The sequence below is a fragment of the Echinops telfairi genome, unplaced genomic scaffold (genome assembly GCF_000313985.2).
Source record: "Echinops telfairi isolate 266 unplaced genomic scaffold, ASM31398v2 ScPeMD7_7;HRSCAF=31, whole genome shotgun sequence".
Classification (NCBI taxonomy): Eukaryota; Metazoa; Chordata; class Mammalia; order Afrosoricida; family Tenrecidae; genus Echinops; species Echinops telfairi.
Genome location: NW_022103904.1, coordinates 7,157,263 through 7,182,291, shown reverse-complemented (window position 1 = coordinate 7,182,291; position 25,029 = coordinate 7,157,263).

Below are 25,029 nucleotides of genomic sequence, written 5' to 3'. Positions count from 1 at the left end.
TTTTGCTTTTTAAAACATTTTATTGTGTTTTTGTTTTGTTTTGCTTTGTATTTATTTGCTATGTATTTGTTAATTGTTTGTTAACCTTCCCAAATCTTGTCGGGCTAATTTTTCACAAGATAAATAACATCTCATTAAATGTTGTTACTCTGTTTCTTTGTTTTTCATGTCTTTCTTTGCTCTCTCCCTCTCTCCTTTTTTTTTTTTGAGTCAACGCTAGACTATTTCATGGCTATCATCCCTAAATGCCCCCCTGCCTATCACCCTTGGAATTCCTTTACCATTCTCCTTTTATGGGTTCCCTGTTTGTCCTGACTTCTTCTTTAATGACATAATGTCTTTGTTTTGGAAAAGAAATTCCTCTATCCATTCTATCAGTTTAAAAATATACCATGAGAACAGAGGGCTTGGTGATAAAATTCTTCAACATGTTTGTCTTTTGAATCATACTATTACAATCTAGGCTAATTTTCCTCAACCCCTGGGGCACTATTGTCATCCAGGAATCTCCCATTTTTCCCCTCCTGAATATTTCCTTGTTTCTCTTCTGTGTTGGCTCATATTTTCTGAACACTGTGACTTCATTTTCTTGCTTACAACTTCCTGTGGTGGACAGCACCTTCTAGTAGCTTCCTGTGAAAAGACAAGCCAGGCAAAAGAGCTGAGACATTTGCATGTCTGAAAATTCTTTTATTTGCAACCATACAATGAATTGAAAGCTTGTCTACAAACAGCAGAAAATAAGTCTTCCTTCAAAACTTAAAAACCATCACTCCATAACTGTCTTGCTTTCAGTCATATTCCATTATTCTCAACCCTTTTTAAGTGCTCTTTTCTTTGTTTCTAGAGGGTTTAATTTTTATTGTTTTTCTCCAGAATTCTGAAATCCCAGACGATATATCTTGATTTGAATTGTGCCAAACGCTCTATAGTTTTTTCCCATTTGAAAAAAAAAATTGGATGATTTTTCTTTAGCCCATTTTTTTGGTGTTATCTCTTCCTGGAGTGGAAAAATTATGCAGATCTTAATCTTTCTGCAGATCTTGTCTTTCACTTTCTTACGGTTTTTTTCTCCTAATTTTATCTCTATTTTTTTCTCTTTTCTGAAAGATTTACTCAACTCTACTTTCTAACTCCATATCTAGTTCTGCTTCTGTAATGTATAATATAATTTCCAAGAAGGATAATTCTCTAGACATTCTTGTGTGTGTGTTTGGGTGTGTGTGTGTGGTTCCCACGCACAACACATTTGATTTATTTACGATAGAGTGCACCTGGAACGTCCTATTTTTTATCTTATTATTACTGATATGTTGTAGCTCACAATTTACTGATCTTGTTACTTTCAGGTATTTACTTGCAGATACTCAATTTTATGATTTACTGTTCCATACACTGCCTTATTTATAAAGATATTTATGATAACAGGCGATTTTAATGAAAGCTGAAAACAGAACAAAAACCTTAAGTCAGCACTGACTTACAGCAGACTTTTGGAATGGAACTACATCAGACTTCAGGGCTACCTCTAAAACGGTTCTCGTTTCATGCTCTTTAAACATTCCTCAACTCTGTGTTTGCTTGTGCGTATATATTTTCTCTCTGCATATTTTCTTTCTTCGGAGTTGCTTTTTTTTCTGCCATATTAAGTGCTTTGAGACAGCTATTTGACTATTTGGCATTTTGGTTATGATTAAAACAGACACTTAAAAATGATTATATAATCAGAGTGTACGAAGGCTAGGTCCACTGGAAGCATCACTCTGTGGAAAAAACCCAACAAAACCATTATCAATTAATTATTACTTGTCAAGATCTTTTTAGGAGAGGAAGGGTTAGTCAGATACTTCAGAGAATATATTTCATCAAAGAATAACTATGTAGATTTACACATAAGGATAAAGTTCTAAAGGTCAGAATTCTGGGTATTCAGTTAGTACGTGGAAAGTCCACAGAGATTTGCTGTTCAAGGTGTAATTTGTCAATTCATCCAATTGTATCCAGTCAAGCATGTTTCTAGTGGTGCCAGTGGAGACCTTGGGCCCAACCCTCTGTTTTATAGTCTTCCCAGACGAAATCTCTCATTATCTGCTGAGGTGGAGAAGAGCATCCCTAAGTATTGGGTGGGAAAGGTGGTCACTTAGGGAACCATGGGCTTCTCAACCACAGCTTGCTACCAGCCCTCCTTATTTTGTCTGCTGCTCCCTTTTATCAGATTGTCTCAACGCTTTACTACTTTGGTATGTTGAGTGTTGAGTCTTAGCCTTTTTCTCTATCATTTCGAAAATAAACCTTTTGAGAGAAATAGGAAATGCAGTCAAAAACTTGACTATTGAGGTCATTCATTACAGTAAACTTGAATGGAAAACCTGCCAATAAACGGTACTTGAGATGGTCAATTAGTGTAGAAGAAAACTCCAGCAGGATATTATGCGTTTACTATTATGTTAAGAGCCTTGATGAGTTGGGCTGCAATCCACATGGCCAGCAGTTCGAAACCACCAGTTTCTCCGTGGAAGAAAGACTGGACATTCTACGGCAGTAAACAGTGTCAGAAACCCACCAGGGCTCACTCACTATGAGTCAGCATTGACCGATGGCAGTGAGTTTGGCTTGTTTCTTGAGCTATTCTATTTACAAAGAAGTGTTTATGTAAAATACAAGTGCTGATTTTACAATACAAACAATGAGGAGATTGCCATTCTTCTGTCAGTGATGGAATATGGAAATATGAAATTGCATTGACAACTGGATTTCTCTCATCTTTTGATGTAGAAAAAAGTCAAGATTTGTCTAACTCTAGCTGCACAGAAAATCAGATTTATGAAACGATATTTATAGTATGAAATTGTAACATGAAATATTTGATTCTATAGAGATTTAATTATATTTTATATATATGTTTTACACTAATCCTAGCGCTGCACAATGCTAGAAAAATTGTGACATTTGCCTTTCATCTTCACTTATTTCTTGGCTGTCAGTGTGACACTTCCCTAAGAGGCTTCAAGTCGTCTGTGGCAGGCACTGAGAGAGTAGAGGGCTGCCATTTGGGAAACAATTAATCTCTCATTGTTGGTAAGGTAAAAAGTGTGTGGTTTTTACCATGAACCGCACTGAAGCTGGAGAGGGTCTAGAGCTCTGGTAAATCCTCCCTGAGAGGATGCGAGTCGGAAGAAGGAAACACCCCAGGAAGAGAAGGATCTAAGACCCAGGAGCTGAGTGACTGTTGACTGCAGTCGCTGATGAAAAAGCATTGGAAGAAAGAGAAAAGCAGCTCCTGACCCGTCAGCTTGACCTCTTCCTAGATGTTAGGCGATTTCCCAATATAAGCCTTAGCACGAAGACACTGTGGGTGAGTCTAACCTAAGGACGGAAACTGAGAGCATTATTATTATTTTAATCTGGGCTTCCGAATTCTGAGTGGTGATTGCGAGGGAGATTCCAAGTGCTTTCAGGGCTCTCTATGGTTTATGAGGCAGGAGCCTTGGTGGTGTAGGGAGTGCCACGTTAGGCTGCTAAGCACCAGGTGACAGTTTGAAGCCACCAGCTGCTCCGCAGGGGAAGGGGGAGATGGTCTGTTCCCATAAAGGCCTCTGCCCTGTAGTGCCTCCATGACTCAACTAAATGAAAGCAGTTTTTGGTTTGGTTTTGTATTATTTTGGGTGTGGACTAAGAGGAGCCTTTGTATGATGTAAAGAGGTGATGGTCAACCAACAGAAAAGTTGGTGGTACTTTGGAAACGCGATCTTGTAAACTAGCAAAATGCGATCATTGAAAACCTCGTAGGCCATAGTTCTGTTCTAACAACCAGCGGTCACCATGAATCAGAGTTGACGCAGTGGCAGTTTGTTGTTGCGGATGTTATTGTTATGGACAACAATTGTTTGGAAATTCTTCGTGGTCAGGAAAAGAAAACACCCTGACCTTTCAACTGTACACTTTATAAGAGGAGCCGGGAAGACACAAAGCAACGATGTTGCATTTTGAGTATATTTTGGTTACATATATGATCCTGGCTTTTCATGTGTTAACTTTCTGTTTGAATGGCTGAGTTCAATTCCGTGATCAACTACTGTCTTTACTACAAGGGAAATGTACATAGTTCGTAGCAAGAGCAAGGGTAGATGATACCAGATCCTCACCTGACTCACAGAACTATTCTAAGAAAGATACTTAACATCTTTGAGCCTCCATCCCCTTCATTTGTTGAATCGGGATTATGACTTGAGCGTCTTTGAGGATTAAATGGGATAAAATAAAGAACAGTCACTCAGGTAACTGACACTAGAAAGTACAGTGAGTGACACTCTACAAGGCTCAGTACAATAACAGTACTTTCAAAGTGGACCTTAAAAAGAACCAATCACAGGGATCGACCCATAACCCCTTCCCTGGGGGACAGACAACAGAAAATTGGGTGCAGGGAGACATCGGTCTGTGTAAGACATGAAAAAATAACAAGAATTTATAAATTATCAAGGGTTTGTGAGGGAGGAAGGGAAAGAGGGAGGGGGGAAATGAGGAGCTGATAACAAGGACTCAAGTGGAAAGAAAATGTTTTGAGAATGATGGTGGCAACAAGTGTACAAATGTGCTTGGCCCAATGGATGGATGTACGGATTGTGGTAAGAATTGCATGAGCCCCCAGTGAAATGATTTTTTTTAAAGAAGAAAAAGAAATGCTGATATCTGTATTAGAAAATAATTTCTTTTTAACTTAAACACCTCATTATTTTTGGAGAAGTTTCTTTTTAAATGTACTAATTAGCCAGTCCACGGCCTCCTCTGCATAGCCATATAAGGACACACGTAACCAGAATAACAGTGTCATCAGTCATACTAATGATGGTTAGCCCTAATGACACATACCTCTGGACGGTCAAGAGAACCTTAAAAAAAACAAAAAACTTTTTAAACACATCTCATAATAATGACTACATCTTAAGTAGTAACTAAAATAGACTGACCTTGTACTTTTTATAGTGTATAAAAAATGTTTACTCAGCACATCCCAAACCTCAACTAGCTTCTTATAGACCATTGAAAGCCTCGCCCATGAGAAGTCACACACATTTTGGTGAAGAATAGGCTTAAACATTTTTGCTAATTTTCTTCTACGTTTTAGATCCTGATATATAACTTTCATGGAGACCAAGATGACTAATAGCAAACCTCCAGTCTTCAGGAAATTTAACACCGAAATGGGCAAATACAGCAGAGGTGAGCAGAGTAATGAAGTGAGATGCTACATGCTAAATCCTCAAATTGGGTGGGGTGATAAGAAGGAGGATAACAAGTGCCGCAAAGGTTCTAATATGGGCAAGCAGTTACTATTTAAACTAACCACCTGGCTTTATAATTAGTGAATCCCTTCCTCCTCTCAATTTAGAACTTTGTTTCCCTCAACGATGGATGATATCATCATTTGGCAACGCTCACTGCATTACAGGAGGCCCACCCCTAGGAAATCTCACCTACCTGGTCATGAGGCTGCAGTGCTGTAGCTGGCACACCTGAGCACAGGTAGTCCGTGGGTTATGAAGTGCCCAACTTATATGCAACACCAAATTATGAGCCATCTGTGCTAAGCTGGGTCATCTAGAGAAACAAATCCAGTGACACGTATATCTGTGTAACAAACTGACTTTCTATCAAGAAGTAAATATATATCAAGAAAACATCCCAGCCCAACTCAAATCCATAACTCTGATATTCCTAAATAATTCCCTTTTCAAACTCACACAGCCACATGCAGTGATGTAGAATGCAGGAAAATCTCAGGTCGGTAGGTGCAGAGTCTTGTGGCTCCAATGGCGGTGGAAGCATCGCAGGGCTCTGGCAGGAAGGGGAAGGCAGAGAGAGAGGGGGCATTTCCCAGGACCCTCCTTATGAGAAAGCCACACCCACAAAGAGGCACCATCAGGCTGTGACCTGCTTGACAGGAAGAATACCTAGCACACCATCCCTACACTTTTATATATCTCCAAGTTGACATGAAATTATGTAACTACCACACCATCTGGAGCCTATTATCTTAAAGCTTTAAGGTACATACAAATGGGTGCTATTTTGAGATGAGCATCAAAATGTTATCATTACTGTATTATTATGTTAAAGATATCTTAGTAGACCTAGCAGTATTTCTTTAGTATTCTTATGCATATAAATATACATTATATATTATAAAATATGGCATTTGATTAACGGCATTCGACCCCAGCCCCACTGATCTGATTTACGTATAAATTGCACTTAAAAGCCAGGTGTTGAAACGGAAACCCTCCCGAATCTGGAGTACACTTGTACTTCAGTCTTTAGGGTCCTTTTTCCTTCCTTTTCATATCTATACACTTTTATTATACGGCGACGAGAACTCCTAACCACATTTTACATGTAGCCTCAGTATGAACGGATTGTGATAAGAGTTGTATGAGCCCCCAATCAAATGATTTAAAAAGGCAAAAAAGATTATAAAAATCTGTGACAATCTCCTTTTATTTCCATTCATTCAGGCTCTCTTTTGGGGTCCCAGCCTTTTATTTTTTTTCTTTAAGATGTTTATTCTCAATCTGCTCTAGAGACTTGGGAATTTACTTTTCCTGTCTGTCAGAACTTTACAACATATAAAGCCTCTAGGCTTTATATAGTCCCTCTTCTTCAGTAACTATGAAAACAAATTGCTTTCACTATTTGACATTTCTTATCATGGACTTTCCTCAGCCAGTTATGAGGGTATGTTTCCATTTGTATTTTCACATTATCCTGGGTTCTATTACTGGTCTTCTCTGCGGGGACCTAATTCTCTGCACTCATCACCTTACGACAAATAGCTTTAGTTAAGTCAAGGCATTAGGAGAAAACCCATTTTAAAATGTTCTTATTCCTCCTAGAAATTGCCTTCCATATTTATATGGAGCAAGTTGACAGAAAAGTAACCTTCTCCAAAGGCAACAACATGTCCCATATATAGCATCATGGGCAACGTAAAAATCCTTCTCTAAATGGTTCTGCTTTCCGCTCACTCAAGGAACTCGCTACCATTACGCTGATGCTGACTCAGAGCAACCCTATAGGACAGCGTAGAACTGCTCCTGTGAGGTTCCAAAATTGTAACGCATTACAGACGTAGAAAGCCTTGTTTTTCTCCTGTAGAGCAGCTGGTGGTTTTCAATGGTTGACCTGGTTTATAGGAATATATAATTATCCAGGAAATAAAAAGATATAATTCACCACATCACACATGAAATTAAAAAATGACCATTATTTAAAAAATCAAAAGATGACTTATAAAGAAGAAATAACTTAATTGATAGGAAAAGACCCAAAACTTGTACACAAGATAGAATTAGTAAATAAATACATGATATCAATTCCAACAGTACTCCATATATCCAACAAGTTAAAAACAAGATTGCACATGTTAAGTAGCTATATGGGGAGGAGAGTTAATTAAATGGAATTTCTTGATATTATAAACTATCCCATCCAGGGTGATAGTATACTACATAAGATTAACAGCAAATTAGACAATGCATTTTTATAAAAATGGCAACAGAACTTGAAGGCATACCATTATAAACCATAAAAAATAGAACACAGAAGGCAAAAAAAAACCCCTGAAAATATCAATGTTCTGTACAGAAACCTCAAGAGCCAAAAATACATGTAATTGTCCCTGAAAAAGAAAAATAAGAAGAAAGGAAAAGTTTGATAAAATAATGACCAAATGTTTTCACATTTAATAAAAGCAGAAGAAGCATTAAGGAAATCATAACAAATGCACACAATTATCAATTTACTTAAAGCCAACAGTAAAAAAAATAACAACCCCATATCAGATAAATATGTAACATACAAAAGAGCCAACATTACCAGTACAGTAGATGTTTTGTTGGGAAAATGCAAGCCAAAATAGAAGGGAGCAAATCTTTTAAAAATTAAAAAAAAGGCTGATAACAAATAAAAGCGTATTTTTTCTGAAGTGAATGCAAACTAGAGACATTTTAAAAATATATAAAAGTTAAAAAGTACATCACCTAAAGACCTGAAATATATATATTTATTTATTTAAATAGGAAAGAAAGTCTTTCAGATAGAGGAGAAGCAATACCAGACAGAAGTCTGGATATACACAAAGAAATTAAGACATTGAACATTATAAATTAGTCAGCAAAATATAAGAGCCTTTTTTATTTTATTGAAATTTATTTTAAAGCTATTGGTCCTTTAATAGCAAAAAACTGTGATGGCTAAAGTATAGGTGGAAGAAAGTATACCAAGCGAGTAGCTTAGAGGACAGGTGTAAGAAAATGAGAGGACCGAGGGCACTCAAATTGTGACTGAGGAAGAGCTGATTTCACCAAGGGGGTTGAACGACTTGCTGCTTATGAAATAATGAGTATGGAATTTTTATCAGGGTGGGACTATGCAAATGAGGTGAATAAAACCCTCAAGAGACATTTAATCTATTTTGATAGGCTTCAGATGAGTCATGTTAGAGAAGAAAAGTGGGGACCAAAAGGTAAAAATGGGAAGACTGCATTCTTTGGACCTAATGTCCCTTTGCTGAGAACGTCCTAGCCCCAGGAGACCGATCTGTAGCCTTAAAGGTGGCAAGGGACAGCAAAAAGCATCAGCAGATCAGCAGAAGTACCAGAGACAGCAGAACCAGTAAACTGGCAGCAGATGGTGCAATGGATTTTCAGTCCATGGAGCAAACAAGCTGAGGACCTCAGGTCAGGATGCTTGCTGTCACTGTGGTGTCTATGGGTATGTGTCCAAAGACCTAGGCTTGCCAACCCACATCGGTAGAGTTGAATACCTTCCGACCTTCGGGCTTACTGGTGCTAAAACCTTTGGGCACTTCTTAGTGAAGCTAAAGAGGTTTTTTTAAACACTAGTCCAGTGGGATAGAGACTGGCCTAAGAAGCCAAGAAGTCCGGGGACAGAGAGAGGACAGCCAAAGAGCATGGATAAAAAGATTCTGTCCTGATTGAATGATTGTATCCTGTGCATTTCCAGAACCCAAATCGTAACCTGCTACTTTCTAAGGAACCCAATCATTGTGAGTATTACCGGTGAGTTCTGTGTGGCCTGCAACATATTATCAGGCCCTGCAAACACGTAGAGGATGCCATAGAAGGAGAAGTAGGTCTGCTCTCCCCATAGAGTAATCGGTTGTTAATGGTTCCGCTCTTGCCATTAGAGGTGTCAAACTGTCCATCACAGCATTTTGAAAGCTTCTCTCCAAAACAGGATCCATTGCTATGGCTTCTGGATCAAGAATGTCAACATTTTTTAGGAAAAAAAAAAAGGAAGGGGTCTTGGAAGTAAAACTTTTGATTCTTAGTTAGTTTGGCTGCTGTTATCTGTTATAATGGAAAGGAAAGTAAGAGATATTATGCTGTCATTAAGGGGAGAAAATAATTCACCTCTGGAGAGACCTACGACAAAAGCCAGCCTGGTTAACCAAGATGATTGATAGGAGGCGCAGTGATGTGAAATTATTTGGTATGGCTCTTCTATCTATTACTGTAATTTCTACCAAATGATTGGGTGGGGCTATGCAAATAGGGCATATGAAAATCTAGGAGAGAGCATTAGTAAATTTTGCCATTCCTCAGAGTGTAAGCAAGCCATCTCAGAGGCAGGAAAGGAGAGAAAGCTCCCTGCCTAGTGGTGGAGGCAAGAAAGATAGCAGAGTTGGAACACCGAGACCATCAAACACAACAGAAGAGAAGTGCCAAGACCAGGAGAGAGAGTGGGCACAGACCAAGGGGTCAGAGGCCATGAACCAGAGGAAAATGTGACTGCGGAGAGGAGGGTTTGCGGGCAAAATAAAAATGTGAGCCCTTTCCATTTTGTACCTTGTTAGTTTTCCTAATAAAGCCCCATAATGGTGAGTGTTGTCAGTAAGTTCTGCATGGTCGTTGCAACAAATTATGGAGCTGAGCAAAGAAGCATGGTAACACAGGAGAAATGGTTGCTGTCAAATAGGATGGAGAATTGAGGCAGAAGGCATATCTGACCCTTACATCCTGCAATATGTAAGTCCTGTACTGGTTTGGAGCTGGATTCTCCTTCTCTAAGGGGAAGTCAGATGTGGCCCCCAGGTCATTTCCTCAGTTGGTGGCAAATAGAATTCACTGCAATGACGTCAGATTCATAGGAGCATGGGGTTTTATAAGTGAAGGAAAGAAGATGAATGGGAAATGAAACGTTTGATTTGTACCTGGTTACTCTAACTGAAATGGCTGAAAGGAATATAAGAGGTGTTAGATTGCATCTGAGGGAGTACAAGCTCCTCCCAGAGCAGACAGGGGCAAAATCAGGCTGATTAAACATGACAGTGTTAGAAGACCAGGGCAGGCTGCATGAGCCCTACCAGAAGTGCCAGGCTATATACATATAAATGGGTGAATACTGGATGGAGAAGAAAAAATTGAACTTGCATGTATTAAAACGGGTCAGGTGTTTAACTAATTCTACTATGGATATTATGGTTTTTCGACATAGTATGAAACAAACAGGAATGTAGTGTGGGATACAGAAAGATTTCTCCCAAGTTGCCTTCCCCAATTATATGCCAAACCTCGCTGCTTGCTACCCATGGTAAATGGCTACACTTGGAGGTCAGCGAAAGTAGGTCAGGTTATTCTCCCTAAGGGTTATCAGTCATCTAGAGCAATCAGACTATATAGTCTGCCCCACCCTAATTAGAGCCCACTCCCTTCTGATAAGGATAGTAATAGATTGTTTCCTTGAAGGAGAGCCCAGGGTGGTCAAGCTCCCTCAAGGGATGACTAAGGTTAGGCCACCATTTTGAATCTAGGCCCACCCATCTTGTCACATGTTTACCCCTACCCTTCCCTTCCTATTACATGTACGCCCCTAGCTCATCCCCTTCCGGTCATGCTATGCCTCTTGTATATTCCCTTCCTGTGATGTGTATGCCTGTTGTACAGCCCCTTCCCATGATGTGTGTGGTTACCTGTAATCATGCCCCCAAGTATATATGGGCCTTGGCCAGAAATAAGAGAGTCTCCTCCTGCCCTTTCTGCCTGCGCTGTGCTCAGACCTGGCAGGTGAGATCACGGCCATCCAGGAGGTGAGCATGCTACCATGAAATGTGTCTGACTTCTTCATTGTACTCTCTCTTCTATCTCTCCTATACTCTATGACTTTGCTATAATCTTTATATATCATAACCATACAATTGCGCTTACTGAAGCGGTGATTAGTTGCACGGGGCTGGCTTCCTCCACAATGTATGATATAAATTTATTTTTGATAGTATGATTACAGAGACCCTATATGGGTTTTTTCCAGTGTTGGTTAAATTTGCAACAAAGAGAGTTAGGATTTTCCCAAAAGAAACAGATTTGAAGCCAAAGTAGGGTATGGAACTTTCTGTAGAACAGTGGTTCTCAACCTGTGGGTCATGACCCCTTTGGAGGTCAAGCAACCCTTTCACAGGGGTCACCTAAGACCATGGTCTTAGGAATGGAGACACCGCTCCTCTATCCTTCTCCAGGCAGGTCCGCCCACATGCAGATACCTCCATATACAAGTACCCGGCATGAAGACTTTTTCCCATGCTACACCACCATACTTCAAGACAAAATTTCATTTATTTGTCATTAGAAATAAATATTTCACAATATACATTACATATTGTTTTGTGATTAATCACTATGCATTAATTATGTTCAATTTGTAACAATGAAAATACATCCTACATATCAGATATTTACATGAGGATTCATAACCTGGTCCACAGAGGCTAGAGACGAGAGAGAAGAAAGGCTGGTTGGTCTGAAATTGTTTAAAATTATGTGGTTCCTGAGCCTACAAGCATGACCTAGCCCACAAAGGCTAAGGTTGATGAGAGTATGTGAAGGAGCCAGATAGTCTAAAGTATAGGAAGGTATGTGTAAATGCCCAAGATTTATGCTCGTATTCATTTAACCTATCTTGGATGGCAAAAGACAAATTTTCCAGAAACAGATCAGGTGGACAGCAAGGTGTCTGCTGGTTTGAGCTAGTTTACTGTGCTACAATTCTCCTGGCTTGCCCTGGGCTGTACTACAATTATGAATGGAGATGCTTAAAGTTCCAACTGGAATGAAGATGGTCCTCATCAAAGAACATACTTGCTCCTGAGAGTACTGGGTTGATAAAACAAAAGCAGACAAACAAACTCACTGTCCTCAAGCTGACACCAACTCACAGTGGCCCTATGGGACAGGGTAGAACTGCCCTTCTGAATTTCTGGGACAGTAACTGTTTATGAGACTAGACAGCCCCATCTTTTTTTCCATTGAGTGGTGCTGGTTTTGAGCTGCCAACCTTTTGGATCACAGCTCAACATATAACCACTAAGGCACGAGGGCTCAGAAATTTTAGAAATCGGAAACCAAAACAGGGAGTGAGAAGGCAATGAAGTGGTTGACTTAAAGAAGTGGCTGGCTCAGTGCTTTGCTGGGTGTGTTCAGTCTCAAAATGAGTGTGGCAAGAGATGATCTTTCCTGATGGGTTTGGGTAAGGTAGTGGGGGAAGATCCTGATGGATGAAATGATTCGGGTGTGAGCGATTGTTCACTGGGTTAATTGTGATGGTAAACATTGTCATTTTAGAAGATGTACCTGAAAGAAGGGGAAAGTTCATTCTTCACCTACAAAAGGGACAATGACAATAGGAGCCAGGGAGTGGTCTGCATTAAAGTAGCTTTTCCACTCATAACCTTTGTAATTCTCACCAAATGGTTGAGTGGGACTATGCAAATCATGTGTGTGAAACTTTAATATAGGGGATTTGTCCATTTTGCCATTCTTCTGGCTATAAGTGAGCCATCTTAGATGTAGGAAGTGAGAGAGTTTCATGACTACCAAGAAAGAAGTGCTACCGGATGAGCATGCCAGGCCTCTGCCTAAGTGGTGGAGGCAGCAGAGGTTGCAGCTCCAAGACCATGAGACTGAGCAGAGGAGCTACGCAGAGACCATGACAGAGGGCAGGGGAGCCATACCCAGACCATAAGTCAGAACAGAGGAGTCACACTGAGACATGAGACAGGATGGGCTGATGCCAAGGGTCAGTGTGCCTGAGAGGCTACAAACCAGAGAGATGTGCCTGTCACCAGGGTGTTGCAGACGGAATTACTATACCTTACCATTAGGTAACCTGTGAGCTTCCCTAATAAACCTCCATAATTCTGATCGTTTCTTAAGAGTTCAATGTATGGAGTGGCTGGATTACATGATTGCTTACACTCAAAATGAGGGATACAAAGAATCATTCTCATTTAACAAATACCTTTTCCTCTTGTTAACAGGGTTAATTGTGGTAGTAAAAAATGTAACCCCTTAATGGTTTTTCTAGGCTGGTTCATGAGGTTCAGAGTAAGAGAATAATCATGTCTTAGCAAAACTTCATTAAATATCAAAAATTATTCAGTTGAGACTGTGTTACAAGAAACTGGCCAATCAGATGGATAGAATTAGTAGACTTGAATAGTAGCTAAATGAGTACCCTCACTCTGAGTATTCTTTTTTTTAATCATTATATTGGGGGCTCATACAGCTTTTATCATAACATCCATCCATTGTTCAAGCACACTTGTACATTTGTTGCCATCATCATTTTCAAAATATTTTCTTTCTACTTGAGCCCTTGGTATCAGCTCCTCATTCCCCCCTCTCTCCCTCATTAACCCTTGATAATTTATAATTTTTTTTCATGTTTTACACTGACCGACGTCTCCCTTCACCCACTTTTCTGTTATCTGTCCCCCCAGGGAGGGGGGTTATATGTAAATCATTATTCCCGTTTTCTCCTCCCACCTTCACCTTAGCCTCGTGGTATCACTACTCTCATTATTAGTCCTGAGGGGTGTGAGTAAATAATTTTTTTAAGGTGGTAAGGATAAGATCTATTAGTATATAGATGAAAATGCAAATGCATAAGAAGGAGAAAACTCCCATCAACCTTCAAAACGCAAGGGGAAAACAATTCTGTTATGGAACACCTAAGAGGTACTTACACCCAGAACACATTCAGGTCATGTTTATAGGAAAAACAACTGGCCAAGTATCAAGTTAGATCCAGCATAATCAAAGTTAAAGTGGTCTCTGCCTGATAACAGGGCTGTTTCGGACTCCTGGCTTTGGCTAAAAAGGATCTGGCTGGATACTCTGCAGATGGGTTTTGGGCTTCCACTGTCCTCTACAGCCGTCTCCAAATTGGGTGTTCATAATTTTAGCTTTGCTACATTTCTCTTCACCATATTCAAATTTTATAATTGTCACCTTTGGATCACGCAAGCTGGTGTGCTTCTGTTGTGTGAGCTTAGTTGATCTCTCACATAGATGGATGCTATTTTTTTATACAAGCCTTTAAGATGACAGACACTCTAACGATTGATTGCCTGGCACCATGTGCTTTCTTCACCACACTTTGGTGTAGCATCCCTATTGAAGAAATTACTAATAATGTTTTGGGGCTAGTAAACAAATTGGTAAGGAGAAGTTATTTCTTCAAGAATGAAAAGACCAATGGCTAAAAGAGACACAGTTTTGGTCAGTGCAATGAATTACTTAATATGGTCCTTCCAGCTGCACCTATTGTTATTATGCTATTTCTAGTCACATCTATTGTTAAGTGCATTGGCTGTGCATCAATTAAATGTACAAGGAAAGAGACAGAGAATGGGAGAATGACTCATCAATATGTTGTCTACAACAGAGATACCATAGACTCAAAGAGAGAAGCAAATTAAAGATAGAAGTGTGGAAAAAATACATCAAGAACACAGTGTCCAAAAGAGTAGATGCATATCTTACTAATAATTTAATTAATAGAGTTCAATTAAATAGATAGAACTGTCTTAATAATAATTTAACACAATAGACTAAGTCAAAATTGATGAAAAGACACAAAGAAAGGCATTATAAAATGACAAAGTGGTCATTCCACCAATACATAATAATAATATTTATTCACCCAATGATAGAGCTTTAAAATGCCTAAAGCAAACTGGATTGACAAATGCCTATGAGCACAGCAGAGGAAGGTGAGGGGAAATGGGCCGCTAACAACAATAAAGATGAGAAGAAAATGTTCTGAAATTGATTATGGTGATGACTGCAAAAAATTTCTTAATATGATTTAAATGAATAAATCATATGATATGTGAACTATATGCTAATAAAATGATTTAAAAATAAAATGCATGGAAAAACTCAAATGGAATTGAAAGTAGAAATTGATAGTTCTACAATAATAGCAGGAAATTGTAACACATCACATCAATGATGACTAGAACTAGGAAAAATATCAGTAAAGATATAGGAGTTCTAAATAACACAACCAAACAATTTGACCTCCTAGATGGCTACAAGATACACCAATCCCAGCCGCACAATATACATTCTTCTCCCCATGCACATGCATCAATCTCCAGAATAGACCAAAGTCCAGATCACAAAGCAATCTTTGATACACTCAAAAACATCAAAACAACACAAAGTATCTTCTCTTAACATCCTACAACAAACTTTAAAATCAATAACAGAAAAAGCAAAGAAAAAAATACATAGAAATTGAATAACCACTTATTTCAAAACCTTTGAGCCAAAAAAGGGATAAAAAATGAAATTTTGAAAATTGTTACAATAAAATGAGAATAAAACCACATATGCAGAGGAAAAAGCACAAGAAAAGAACACATCAAAAAGAAGAAAGGTCCAAAATTAATAAGTTAACATGATAAATAAAAGGAAGATAGAAAAAGAAGACTACAATCACCATAGAAAAAGGAAGTAGCACAGTAGGTAGACAAGGAAATCCACTTATCTCACAATATACTGGTGGAGGCACAGGCCACCGGGTGGAGGTCAGACCAAAGCCAAGGAGGTACATGCTAATCCAACACAAAGAAGGGGAAAGTGGGGAAGGAGGAGGGGAAAAGGGGGAGTAAAAAAAGTGAGATGATGGCATTGGGAGAGTGGGGCACTAACCCACCCAGGGGAGAGTTGTGGTTATGTCCCCACAGAATTGGGAGTGTGCATACAGACACCACCATGGGGCACCGACCATTGAGGGCAGCATAGCCATGTGGAGAAGTATGAGAAGATAAGGGGCTACAGTGCCGGCACCAATCCAGACCCCAAACTGACCCTCTCCCTAGAAGTATGTGCTAAAGAGAACAACACTAAACCGAGAGGCTGGGAGAAGGGCCAACATACCACACCCACATGGAAACAAACCAAGAAAGAAAAAGAGAAAAGGGTGGTCTAGACCCCATATGTGCACACCAAGCCCAAAGGACAATGCTCCTGCACAGAGCTGCTAAGGCACAGAGAGGACTGTACAGCCGACAACAGCTCAAGACCCGTTGTCCCCTCACTGGAGCACACTGCGGCAGAGGACAAAACTGGGGACACACGACCGGGAGTTAGTCTGGTCTGAACCCCTCACAGTGGGCAAACCAAGATGGGAACATAACAGATCAGCAATGAGAAGAAAGCCAAGCCCCCAAGCCCCTAAGAAGTCCCCCAAATAGTCTTCAGGCTAAGAGGGGAAGCCCCCGGAATTCCCCCAGGACCAGTGGGGAGATCATCATAAAAGTCAGCAGACCTGGAATTATATATGGGTTTTTTTCTCAATGTTTTTTTTTTCTTTTTGATTGGTCTATGTTACTGTTGGTTTGCTTACTTAGATAAGCTAGGCATTGGAAGCAAGCTCAGGGAGAAAGCAAAGGGACTGATAGTCATGGAGGGATTTGGGGGAGAAGGAGGTGGGGGAAGGGAGCTGTGAGCAAACAACGCCATAGACGGGGGAACAACCAGGGACTTAAAATCCACAGCAAGAGGGAACGTAGAGATCCAAATGGTGTCAGAGAAACAGCAATCTAGCTGAGAGGAATTACTAAGAGGCAGGGCAAGTGTGATTGTGGGGCAGGAGGAAGGTAAAGGAAACAGAGGAACAATCTAGGAAGCAAAGCTTTGAATGAACTAGGAAGCAAATACATTAAAAATTGATGTATTTACATGTGTACACATGATCCAGAAGTGTATACACGTAAATATATTAATTAATAAAAATAGAAGTATTGGCCTATGCACATATATTTATATAGCATTACACTGAGGAAGTGGACAGACTTAGGGCCTCTGTTCATATGTAATGCCATATAAATGCGAGAATGCTTTGTTCTAACAAACTGTCATTCTGTGATGCTGACCCTCCTGGCACAATCACTGAAGACAAAATGGGTGCATAAGCAAATGTGGTGAAGAAAGTGGATGCTGTCCAGGTCTTAAAGGCTTGAAATTAAACAAGCAGAAATCTAGTAGAGAAGCAACAAGCCCACATGGAAGAAGGACACCACCCTGTGCTATCATGAGGTGTCATCAGGACTGGGTAAAAGGCATCAGAAGACCCATATCAAACAAACAAAACCCGTATTGTTGAGAATGAGGAGGGTCAGAACAGAGACTCAAACCCATCTGTAGACAATGGGACATCCTTTCACAGAAGGGTCACAGGGAAGGGATGAGTCAATCAGGGCACAGTAAAACACCAAGGAAACACACAATATTCCTCTGGTTCCTTGAGGCTTCCTCACCCCTCACTATCATGACCCTAGTACTGCCTTTCACTGTGGGTTAGACCGGACCATGTTCACAGGTACAAATAAGAGATAAGAGCTCTGGAGCATGTTTACAGGTACAAATAAGAGATAAGAGCTCTGGATCCAGCAACAGGAATGAGAATAGCAATATCAGAAAAGGAAGGTGAGGAGGGTAGGGTAGGAAGGGGAACCCACTGCAATGATCGACACATAATCACACACATACCCTCCAGGGGGGTTGAACAATAGAAACCACGGGGGAAGGGAGACAGCAGTTGGTGTAAGATATGAAAATAATAATAATTTATAATTTATCCAGGGAGGGGTCACAAGGGTGGGGGGTGCTGATAAGAAGGGCTCAATAGAAAGTAAACAGAAAATAATGATGGCAACATATGTACAAATAAATATGCTTGACATAATTGATGTATGGATTGTTATGAGTTATAAGAGCCCCCAATAAAATGATCTAATGAGATAGAAAATAGGAAGATGTTGGTTCTTTCAGAAAATTAATAAAATTGACAAACCACTCGCCAACTTAACAAAGGAAAAGTGAGATCAAATAACAAAAATAGGAAATGAAATGTGTGACATTACATTAGAACCAACCAAGATAAAGAGGATCATAACTGCATATTATTAAAAGGTTTACTTTTAATAGCAGTAGCTTTGCAAATTTGAAAACCTAGAAAAGGAACATTTTTTAGAAACACACTACCTAAACTAACACAAACAGGTGTAGAAAACCTAACTAGATCCAAAGCAAAAGAAGAAAGTGAAGGTATCATTCACACACACAACTCCTAAACATACAACATTTGGAGAAAAGTTGACAATAATTCTACTCAATTTCAGAACATAGGAAAGGAAGGAATAACTCTGTCACCAAAGTTAGACAAGGAAATTGCTAAAAAGAAACGATAAACTTATATCTCTTAATAATATGGGCACAAAAGGTAAAAATACTAGCCAACAGAATACAACAATATCTCAAATAATACACAATAAACAGGTGGGGTTCACATCAGAAATAAAGAATGGTTCTGAGTTAGAAAATCAATTGATGCAATTCACCAATAGGTAAAACAAAGGTGGAAGGAAAAACGAAACCCACAATCCCTTTTATTGAGGTAAAAAGTTCAAATCTGGTACCCATTTTTTAGTTAGTTAGTTTGTTTTAAATAGCAGAATAAGAATAAGTAAGGGTATATATCCAAAACCAACAATCATATTATTCATAATGGAGAGAGATTGAAAGTATTTCTCTTGAGAACAAAAAGTAGATATGGATATACATTATCACTGCTCTTATTCAATAGGAAATCCTATTTATAGCAATAAGACAAGAAAGGCAAATAAAAAGCGTTCAAATTGACAAGGAGGAAGAAAAAGTATCACTATACACAAATAACACAGTCTTATATATAGGAAGTTCCAGAGATTCCACCCACATGCATTGCAGAATTATTTACACAAGAAAAAAATGGAAATGATCTATATGTACATCAATAAATGAGTGGATAGAAATGCTGTGGGATGATAAAGGATAATGGCAAGTCCGTGAAATATAACATGGGTAAATCTGGAGGACAATACTGAGTGAGATGTGTCAATTACAAAAGGACAAATATTGTATGACATCAATTTTTAAAAAGTCAAAGATAGATTTGCACACAGAAAACAAATTATTTTAATGTTACCAGGGCAAGAGGGGGAGGATAGAAGAATCAATTACTGGATAGAAGACAAGTATTAATGCTGGTGAAAGGAAAGGAAGACATAATGTGGGGAAGTAGCAAACTATGACCAAGGTAAAGGACATCTATGATACATGTTATAGCATATTTGGTACATGCTATAAGAACAGTAATAACAACCAGGAAAATATGAATCATTTTATAAGTAGATACATATTTGTTACATAGATTTGGAAGGGTATCTGTGAGTGTGTGTGTATCTGGGCTTCTGTATATTTATATGTGCTTCTTATATATTCACTTATGAGGGTCAGTCAAAATGTATTGCTACTAGAGTTTTGCTTCATACTTGCACAGATTTATTCTGAATAGCTGTTTAAGTGTGTCTTTGCTATTGGTGGATGTAAGAAAACAAGTTCTTTTAATAATACATATGTCTTACTTAGTCTTCCTAGGTATCTTCAAGACAAAGGTCCAACCCAAACAGTAGTTTCTGAGGAAATCTGCTGCACCAATTAAATTCAAGGTTAGAGAACTCACCTCAGAAGTTTTGTGGGACTGATTCCAAAAGAGGAATCCTTGAAAAATTGTCTTGAAGCACACAGTAAAATCTCAAGGGCTTACAATGAAGGAGTTTTAGGAAAACTGAACACTACATTGGTGAGAAAAGAATCAGGAGAGTTTCACCACGAGGACTAGTTTTTGTTTTCTACAGTGCACTTGCTCACTCTTCATAGGTTGCAAGGAGCATCCTATGAGACGGTCTTCGTAGTCTTTGAAAATCTTATTCCATTCATTATACAGCCCTGAGCTTACCCTTTCAAATCTTTATGTTCCCCAAGCTAATTTAAAAGGAAATGGATTTGAGTCTCTGGAACATAGCAAGACTATCAGTTTGACGTGGTATAGATAAAAAGCACGGAATTCTTCAGGGAAGGGTTGATTAGCTGCTGTTGAGTCCAGTGTGACTCAGGGCAACCCTATCAGACATAGTACAACTGCTACCTAGTGTTTAGAAGGCTGTAAATCTTTATGGAAGCAGACTGCCTCATATTCCTCCCTCTTGGGTAATTGGTGAGTTCAAACCACTGACCTGTTTAATCCAGAATAAATGGAAAAACTGCCTTCAAATGTGTATAGACCTAGATGTCACAAAACAATAGTTTCACATTGTGATATATTTGTTTAATAAAGGTTTCTGTTATTTTGTAACTAACAATATTCTTTGACTCATCCTTGTTTACATGGGGGGGGGGCCTTCAAAAATTGGGGAGGAAAGCTCTTTGATGCTCCTATAAAGCACATAGGGGGCACAGATATGGAAAAATCTTAGAAATATTCAAACAACCCATAGTAATGTGTCACTTGGACTCACTTGAAGGCTAAGGATCACAGTCTCAGGGCACATCTAAGTCAGTTGGCATCACATAATTCAAAGAGATAATGTTCTATATTCTAGTTACAAGAGTAGCATCTGTGGTCTGAAAAGTCTATTAGCAACCATGAAAGAAAGTTCAGAGCAATGGAGAGTGAAGGAAATCAAAGAATTGAAGAAGCAATTAGTTCTCAGGAAAAATGGCTCCCAAGAACTACATCCTCCTCTAGCCTGACCCAAGGAGAACTAGGTGGCTATCACTATTGACCATTCTCACCAGGGACACAGCAGAAAATCACAGAAGGGGAGAAAAATGTGGAACAAAACACAAATTTCTAAAAAGGCACAGATTTACTGGACTGATAGAAACTAGGGAGCATATCAGCCTAAAACGCTTCTGATATGGAAGTGAAGCCCCTCCTTGAAGTCATCTTTTAGTCTACTAGCGGACAGATTGGCTTCTAAAATAAACAGTAACATCTGTGAGAAATGTGCCCTTTAGAATAATCAACTACATGGCCGCAAACAGGCAACATTTGCCCCAAAGCACCATGGAAATAAAAGGGAGTGTTGACACATTGTGGGGATAACAAAGAATACCGTATGACCTTTTGAAGGGGAGATGATTTTACTGTGTAAGCTCTCATATCATATACAGTAAATCTTTTTTTAAAGACTCTCCTACAGGTAACAGCAGCTTAGAAGTTCTGATTGGCCCAAGCACAACTGGCAAAGGGAATCAAAGTGCATGATTTATTGGATTTAGTAAGTGACTCTTCAGCCCTCCGTGACAGTGATAGCTCCACAGGTTTAGAATCAAATTTGTAAGTAGTGTCTTCCAGTTTGGAAGTAGTGTGATCCACATTGTAGTTGCTCATAAGAGAAATAGTGGTAGCAGTGATAGGAGTAGCAGTGATTGGTAGTCATAGTCATGGTCCTTGTTGTAGTAAGACCATGTCGTAGTAGCACCATGTCGTAGTAGCACCATGTTGTAGTAGCACCATGTCGTAGTAGCAACATGTTGTAGTAGGACCATGTTGTAGTAGCACCATGTTGTAGTAGGACCATGCTGTAGTAGGACCATGTCGTAGTAGCACCATGTTGTAGTAGGACCATGTTGTAGTAGCACCATGTTGTAGTAGCACCATGCTGTAGTAGTAGCAGCAGCCCTGAAAGTTCCACAGAAGTGACAACTATGTGGCTTAATAGCCTGGCTCATGACATTTTCAAAACTTCTTCATATGTTACAACTTTATTTATATTTTTAATGCATACATTTACTTTGAGATTTTTTAAGTTTTAAAATTAATGAAAAATAGGAATATAATATGAAAGTCAAACTGCATTATTAAAAAATTATTTTGGAGGACAGGAAAGAGTTGATTCATTTAAGCAACAATTTACTTTAAAAACAACTATTTTATAAGTATTTTCAGTTATTTAACTGAATACGGCCATTAGTTGAGCAAAAGGGACCATAAAGAGACAATTAAGTCTCATCAATTTTTCCAGATTGTAAGTTTAAAACATTAATTCAACAATCAAATCTTCTACACAAGGAAACTGAAATAATTGACTATTTTTTAAAACCTACTGTAGGCCCAGTTTGAAGTCTTGTGTGGTCTGAATTTGTGTGGTCATTCATCAATATGATGATTCATCCATGATTATAGCTTCCAACACAACAGAAGATTTTACTTGGGCATTGCTGGGAATTATTCATAAAATTGGCTCCTGTACTGTGTGGAGGAGAGGAAATTGAGAATGTAGCCATTATTTTATTATGCAGGTTTTTTTCACATAAAATAAGGAGTCTCACCTTTTCATCTAAAAACCTGGTCAATCGTACGCACTCTTCCTCAGTTTGGGGTTCATTTTTGTCAGAAGTTTTGAAAGAAAAAGGAGAGGGGCCTTTCAGACATCCAGAAACAAATGGAAGGTTGCAGCAAGTAGCCTTGACGTAAGTTGGATGAAACGGACTTCTCTTACCATGGAGCCCCTTGGTGCTCTCCTCCCCATATTAATAATATTAACCTGTTAACTATTTTGTTTTTATATCTCAATTAATTGTTACATGATTATTTAAAACCCCACAGGAAGATCAATTTGGGGCTAGAATTTTTTCTTCAGCATATTTGCTTAAGATATGTTAAGCATATTCTTCCACTTTGGTTTTATAGCTTCAGTTCTTTGAACATTTCATTATAGTATGTAATTTTGTCTACCCAAGCTTCACTTTGAAATTTTCTGTTTGGCTCTAGTACTTCATCATTCTGCTTCAGCTACTCAGTGTAAGTTTCAGTCTCTTTTCATATTCACTTTAGTCTTCCCCTCTTTTCTGAACAAACGTGAGATACTGAAAACTGTGGCCTTAATAATAACTGTACATCACATGATAGAATTTTGCAAGATAATGGCTTCTTCATTCTAACTAGCTTTTTCAACAACATAAATGATGACAATACATGTGCACTTTTCCGGGAGGAATAATCAGAAATTGAAATTACTACCTGTGGGAAGAAATGATAGAGAAGTTCATTATCAATGCAAAACAAGACAGTAGTTGACCATGGAACCGAGTATCAATTGCTGATATGTAAGATCAAATTTATGTTAAAGAAAATTAAAACAAGTCTATCAGAGACAAAATAGAAACTTCAGTATATCCCTCCTGAATATCAAGAGCATCTCAAGCATAGACTTGACTCACTGAATACTAATGAAGCCCTGACAAGCTCTGGGATGACATCAACATGGAGGAAGCAAAAGGTCATTAGAAAGAAAGAAAACATAAAAGTGATGTCAGAAGATATGCTGAAACTTGATCATAGAGCAGTTAAAGCAAATGGAAAAACTGATGAAGTAAGAGAACTGAACTGAAAATTTCAATGGAATACTAAAGAAGACAATGTATTATTATAATGAAATTTGTAAATATATGGAGTTAGAAAGAAAAGAAAAGAACATGCTCATCATAACTTAAGCTAAAAGAACTGATTAAGGGAAAAAAAAACAAGTCTTCAGGTATAGTATTGAAAGATTCTATGGACAAAATACTCAGCTATGCAGGAAGCATCAAAAGAAGATAGAAGGAATACACAGAATCATTGTACCAAAAAGAATTAGTTAACATACAACCATTTCAAGAGGTAACATAGGTTCAAGTACCAATGGGACTGAAAGTAGCAGTCCAAGTTGTACTAAAGCTATTAGGGAGAAACAAGGCTCCAAGATTTGATGGACTACCAACTGAAATGTTCCAACAAGCTGATGAAATATTGGAAGCACTCATTCATCTATACTAACAGATTTGGAACACAATTTCTTGACCACCTGCTTTGAAGAGATTCATATTTGTGCCTATTGCAAAGAAAGGTGAACCAACAGAGTGTGAAGATTATAGAAAAAAATGTCAATATCACATACAAGTAAAATTTACTGAAGATCATTCAACAATGATTTCAGTATAACATCCACAGGGGGTGCCACGAATTCAAGTCTGATTTAGAAGCCCACATAGAACAAGGAATATTATTGTCGATGTCAGGTGGATCTTGCCTGAAACCAGAGAACACCAGAAAGATGTTTTCTTATGTTTTATTGACTATACAGAAGCAGTCATCTGTGTGGGTCATACCAAACTATGGAGAGCCTTGAAAGAATGGGAACTCTAGAACATTTCATTATGCCCAGGAATATCCTGTACATCCTTTGAAAAGATGGTTAAAAATCAAGAAAGGGTGTGTCGTGTATCCTCTCAGCGTATGCATTCAATATGTTTGCTAATAATCTGAGAAGCTGGCCTATATGAAAATGAAGGCAGTATCAAGATTGAAGGAAGAATTACTGACAATCTTTGATATGCCTTACTCGCTGAATTGAGGTGGACTTGAAACATTGCAAAAAGCACATCAAGCCTTCAATCTGGTTACAAGTCAATGTAAAGAATACAAAAATACAATGAACCCAAACACAATTGAGAGGATGGTACAAGATTTGGCAGTTCCTCTTTAAGTCATACATAGGGTTCCACTGAGTCTCACTGAAGCCAACAACCACCACAAAGAACAATACTAAGTGGACACCTGCCCCTCCCCCCAGAAGAATTTAATTCAAAAGACAGCACTGAATGTGCAGCTCCGGGAGAGGGACATATCTGATCAGAAGAGCACACGGGTGCAGATGAAGGGGGAGGAGGAGAGAGTGGAGCACATCTGGTCCACCAAGCCTTGAGGACGATGATCCCAATTAGAGCAGCCAGTCCACAGAGAGGACCACATGGCCAGCCCCACTATGAGACATGACGCCCCTCACTGACCCAT